Source organism: Heteronotia binoei, chromosome 2, assembly GCF_032191835.1.
Source record: "Heteronotia binoei isolate CCM8104 ecotype False Entrance Well chromosome 2, APGP_CSIRO_Hbin_v1, whole genome shotgun sequence".
Lineage (NCBI taxonomy): Eukaryota > Metazoa > Chordata > Lepidosauria > Squamata > Gekkonidae > Heteronotia > Heteronotia binoei.
The window spans coordinates 186,374,776-186,380,853 of NC_083224.1; positions in this window are offsets into that span (position 1 = coordinate 186,374,776).

The window sequence follows — 6,078 nt, forward strand, 5'->3', positions numbered from 1 at the left end:
GTTAAAACGGATAAAAGGAAGTACTTCTTCACCCAAAGGGTGATTAACATGTGGAATTCACTGCCACAGGAGGTGGTGGCGGCCACAAGCATAGCCAGCTTCAAGAGGGGGTTAGATAAAAATATGGAGCAGAGGTCCATCAGTGGCAATTACCCACAGTGTGTGTGTGTGTGTATATATATATATATATATATATATATATATATATATATATATATATATATATATATATATATATATATATATATATATATTTGGCCGCTGTGTGACACAGAATGTTGGACTGGATGGGCCATTGGCCTGATCTAACATGGCTTCTCTTATGTTCTTAAGTTCTTGTCCCTCCTTGAAAAGTGCCCTTTGGATTTCTCCATCCATTTCCTGTTGGTAGGGTTGCCAGGTCTGTGCTGGAAAATACTTGGAGGCTTCGGGGGTGGATCCGGGAGAGGGTGGGGTTTGAGGAGGGGCCTCAGCAGCGGACAATGCCGTAGAGTCCACCGTAGAGCAGTCGCTTTTCCAAGGGGAGCTGATCTCTGCCAGCTGCAGATCAGTTGTAAAAGCGGGAGATCTCCAGGTTCTCCTCCATGAGCTACTGGCATTAACATTGTGAGCTACAGCATAAATTAGTTTGCTCTGGGGCTATTTTTCCTGAGCTCAGATGAAAATGTGTGAGCCAGAGGCTAAATAACTGTGCGCTAGCTCACACTAACTCAGCTTAGAGGGATCACTGCTCTGGACATGCCCAGAGACACTCTCCATAGTGCATTTTTTTAAAAAATCAAAAGTTTATTCAGGGCTTTTTTTTGTAGAGAAAACCCAACATGAACTCATTTACATATTAGGCCACACACCCCTGACCCAAGCCAGTCAGAACTGCGTTCCTGTGTGTTCCTGCTCAAGCCCCACCACCACTACCCACAGCCAAATGTTTAAGTAAAGTGGAAGGAAGTTCCATGGTTAAATCTTGGATTGCATACAACCCACGTTTGTGAGAGACCTCAGTTTGATTCTTGCTTTCACCACAAAGCTCAGCGGGTGAATTTGGGGACCGATTCTCTCAGCATCGCTTCTTTTACAGAACTGCCACATTTCTCTCTTGGGGCGAGGTGTCTTTCATCACAGGACATACATTCAACAGGGAAAGTCGTCACCAGATGGAGAGCAGTCTGTTAAGAAGGTTGGTTTGTTTATTTACATCCTGCCCTCCCCGCCAAAGGCTCACAAACCAAGGGTCGACAGTAGGGTTGCCAAGTCCAATTTAAGAAATATCTGGGGACTTTGGGGGTGGAGCCAGGAGACATCGGGGCGGAGCCAAGATCAAGGCTGTGACAAGCATAATTGAACTCCAAGGGAGTTCTGGCCATCACATTTAAAGGGACGGCACACCTTTTCAATGCCTTCCTTCCATAGGAAATAATGAAGGATAGGGGCACCTTCTTTTGGGGCTCATAGAATTGGACCCCCTGGTCCAATCTTTTTGAAACTTTGGGGGTATTTTGGGGAGAGGCACTAGATGCTATACTGAAAATTTGGTGCCTCTACCTTAAGAAACAGTCCCCCTCAGAGCCCCAGATAACCGCGGATCAATTCTGCATTATTTTTTATGGGAATAAATCTCCATAGGGAATAATAGAGTTCCCAGCAGACATTTCCCTCCCCTCCCCCCGTTTTCTGACGACCCTGAAGCGGGGGGAGGGCCTCCAAATCGGGGGATCCCCTGCCCCCACCTGGGGATTGGCAACCCTAGTCGACAGATTAGTTTGACCGATACAATAAAACAACAATAAAAACGATTTAAAACAATTGCATGTGCTACAATCATAATTTCAGGCAGCGGTTTGCATTCTGGTGGTTAGCTATACTCAGAGGTCTCAGGATCGCCATAGCGCAGTGAAGTAGGCCATTGGTGGTGTTCTTATGGGCCAGTCCCATTGCTGCAGATGTTACCATTCATGTAAATGCCTGGTGGAAGAGTGCCGTTTTCCACGCCCTGCGAAACTGTAAGAGCTCACGCAGGGCCCTAACCTCTACCGGCAGCTCATTCCACCAGCTAGGGGCAGCAACAGAAAAGGCCCTGGCTCTCGTTGTTTTGAGCTTTGCTTCTCTGATGCTGGGAACTGTCAACAGGTTTTGAGACCCGGACCGAAGTGCTCGCTGAGGCATGCGCAGGGAAAGGCGGTATGCAGGACCCTGGCCATATAGGGCTTTAAAGGTAATAACCAGCACCTTGAAGCGAATCCAGTACATTATCGGTAGCCAGTGCAGCACTTTCAGCATAGGCTGAATGTGTTCCCATAAGGAACTCCCATAAGCAGCCTGGCTGTAGCATTCTGCACTAGTTGGAGTTGCTGGATTTGGGACAAGGGCAGCCCCATGTAGAGAGCATTACAGTAATCCAGTCTCGAGGTGACCATAACATGGATCACTGTTGCCAAGTCGTCGCGTTCCAGAAAGGGGACCAACTGCCTTGCCATCCGCAGATGGTAAAAGGCTGACCTGGCAGTGGCAGCTACTTGGGCCTCCATTGTTAAAGAAGGATCCAAGAGCACCCCTAGGCTTTTAACTGTTTAGAGTCTGCTGGTGGCTTTATCTATTTTCTCACAGGCTACAGCCTAAAAAAAGATTAAAAAAAAACCCACGTTAAAGTATTTTTGCAAAAGTTTGAGATGGGACATTCTTGGTTCAAACCAGGCGTGGCCAAACTGTGGCTCAGGAGCCACATGTGACTCTTTCACACATATTGTGTGGCTCTTGAGGCCCGCACTGCCCCGTCAGCTGGCTCGGAGAATGCATTTCTCACTTTAAATCACTTCTCCAAGCCAAGCCAGCAGGGGGACTTGGAGAATGTATTTGAAGTTAAAGTTGCTTTATTTCCACCTCTCTCTTTTTTCTCCCTCCTCCCTCTATTTTCCTTCCTGCCTGCCTGCCTGCCTCGCGGCTCTCAAACATCTGATGTTCATGTCTGGTGGCTCTCAAACATCTGACATTTATTCTATGTGGCTCTTATGTAAGTTTGACCACCCCTGGTTCAAACCCATTCAAACACTTGGCTTCAGTTGTAGCTATCTGAAAAATGGGCATAATGGGAATAATAGAGAATAATGAACCAACATGCAACTTTTTGAACACCTTCAATTATACTAGGGTTGCTAGGTCCAACTCAAGAAATATCTGGGGACTTTCGGGGTGAAGCCAGGAGCAAGGGTGTGACAAGCATGATTGAACTCCAAGGGTCGTTCTGGCCATCACATTTAAAGGGACCACGCTCCTTTTAAATGCCTTCCCTCCATTTGGAATAATGAAGGACAGGGACACTTTCTTTGGGGGCTCATAGAATCGGACTCCCTGGTCCAATCTTTTTGAAACTTGGGGGTTTCTTTTAGAAGAGGCACCAGATGCTATGCTGAAAATATGGTGTCTCTACCTCAAAAAACAGCCCCCCACTGAGTCCCAGATACCCACAGATCAATTTTCCATTATATCCTATGGAAATTGGTCTCCATAGGGAGTAATGAGTGCCCAGCAGACATTCCCCCCCCCCCCACTTTCTGATGACACTGAAATGAAGGGAGGGCCTCAAAACTTGAGATTGGGAACCCTAAATTATACTCTGCTCTACTGCTCAGGTGACTGTTCTGCATGAGCCCCACCCAGAGACCCAAAGTCTAGTTTTAAAAAACCCTACAAAGAAATCCTCACCTTGTGCCAAAGGATCATAAGCTTTTGACACACGGCTGCCTAATCACAGGCAATGCACTGCCCAGGAATCATGTGTCCAAATCCAGGCAGGAAAAAAAAGGAATGCTACAGCCTGAAGTCTGAGCTGCCAAGACAGCTGCCAACATTTGCCTTTCCATGGCTGACCGTTAGTGAACTCTCAGATAGCCTTGAGTCATGTTGGACTCAAATTGTTTTGCTATAATCCTTTTTGTCCTTCCAGTGCAGCTGCCATGCAAGGCAATTGTTTCATTCAAGGCTGTGGAATAATACAGGATTATAAGACATAGGTGCATTTCCTATTCACTCTGTTATGTGCTATATCAGTTACTCGGTTAAAGTTCACAACTGGAGCTCCATCTAGGGTTGTCAAGTCCAAGAAATATCTGGGGACTTTGGGGGTGGGGCCAGGAGCCAGGGTGTGACAAGCATGATTGAACTCCGAAGGGAGTTCTGGTTTAAAGTCACATTTAAAGTGACCGCACACCTTTAAAATGCCTTCCCTCCATTGGAAATAATGAAGGATAGGGGCACCTTTCTTTTGAGGCTCATAGAATTGGACGTAAGAACATAAGAGAAGCCATGTTGGGTCAGGCCAATGGCCCATCCAGTCCAACACTCTGTGTCACACAGTGGCCAAAAAACCCAGGCGCCATCAGGAGGTCCATCAGTGGGGCCCGGACACTAGAAGCCCTCCTTTTGTTGCCCCCCCCCCACAAGCCGCCCTGAGCCTGGTCCGGCGGGGAGGGCAGGATATAAATCAAAATAAATAAATAAAAGCACCTAGAATACAGAGCATCACTTGCCCCAGTCAGAGAGTTCCATCAATATGCTGTGGCTAATAGCCACTGATGGACCTCTGGTCCATTTGCTTATTCATAAGAACATAAGAGAAGCCATGTTAAATCAGGCCAATGGCCCATCCAGTCCAACACTCTGTGTCACACAGTGGCCCCCCCCCCCAAATTTTATATATATATATATATATGGTATATAAATTTTATATATATATATATATACTGATGGACCTCTGCTCCATATTTTTATCTAAAACCCTCTTGAAGGTGGCTATGCTTGTGGCTGCCACCACCTCCTGTGGCAGTGAATTCCACATGTTAATCACCCTTTGGGTGAAGAAGTACCTCCTTTTATCCGTTTTAACCTGTCTGCTCAGCAATTTCATTGAATGCCCACGAGTTCTTGTATTGTGAGAAAGGGAGAAAAGTACTTCTTTCTCTGCTTTCTCCATCCCATGCATTATCTTGTAAACCTCTATCATGTCACCTTGCAGTCGACATTTCTCCAAGCTAAAGAGTCCCAAGCGTTTCAACCTTTCTTCATAGGGAAAGTGTTCCAGCCCTTTAATCATTCTAGTTGCCCTTTTCTGGACTTTCTCCAATGCTATAATATCCTTTTTGAGGTGCGGCGACCAATCCCCTCTTGAAACTATCCTATCGCCCCCTGGTCCAATCTCTTTGAAACCTGGAGGGCGTTTTGAGGAGAGGCACCAGATGCTATGCTGCAAATTTGGTGCCTCTACTTCATAAAACACGCCCCCCCCCCGAGCCCCAGATACCCATGGATCAATTCTCCATTATACCCTATGGGAATCAGTTGCCATAGGGAATAAATTAGTGCTCAGCGGGCATTTCCCTCTCCCCTCCCCCCCCCTTTCTGATGACCCTGAAGCAAGGGGAGGTCATCTTCTCCAAACCAGGGGATCCCCTGCCCACACCTGGGGATTGGCAACCCTGGCTTCACCAGAATAATCATCGCAAACAGCAGCCTGGACCTCACAGGTTGAATCATGCTTTGGAGCGATATGGAGGTTTGACTCAAAGGGGCATCTAGTTAAGATGCTTCACAAGCTCAGCATGGAGGCCAAAGTATCCCCCCCATTGTTGAAACTGGTGTTCAGAGGTAGGTTCCGTTTAACTATCATGCCTGATAGTCATAAACAGATGGTGAGTTTGTCCAGGGTTGCCAGCCCCCAGGTGGGGCCTGGAGATCTCCTGCTTTTACAACTGATCTCCAGCTGGCGGAGATCAGCTCCAGGGTTCCCTCTAAGCCGAGTTAGTGTGAGCTAGCTCACAGTTTTCATTTAATTTACAGTCACAGAACCTTTATTGGCATAGCAACAGCAGTATCAGATCAAGGAAGCAGGAAAAAAAGGTGGCTAATTAAACATTCTCTAAACAGACTTCTCATAAGCACAGTAAAGAAAGTTTGCCACCATTTCGATGGTTTCAGCCTTATTTGAGGCTAGTAAGTTTACTATCTTGCTTTAATCAGATTTACCCTCCAGGGATTACAATATAGGATCCAGATAAGATGCATGTAAATAACAGTAGAATCTACAGG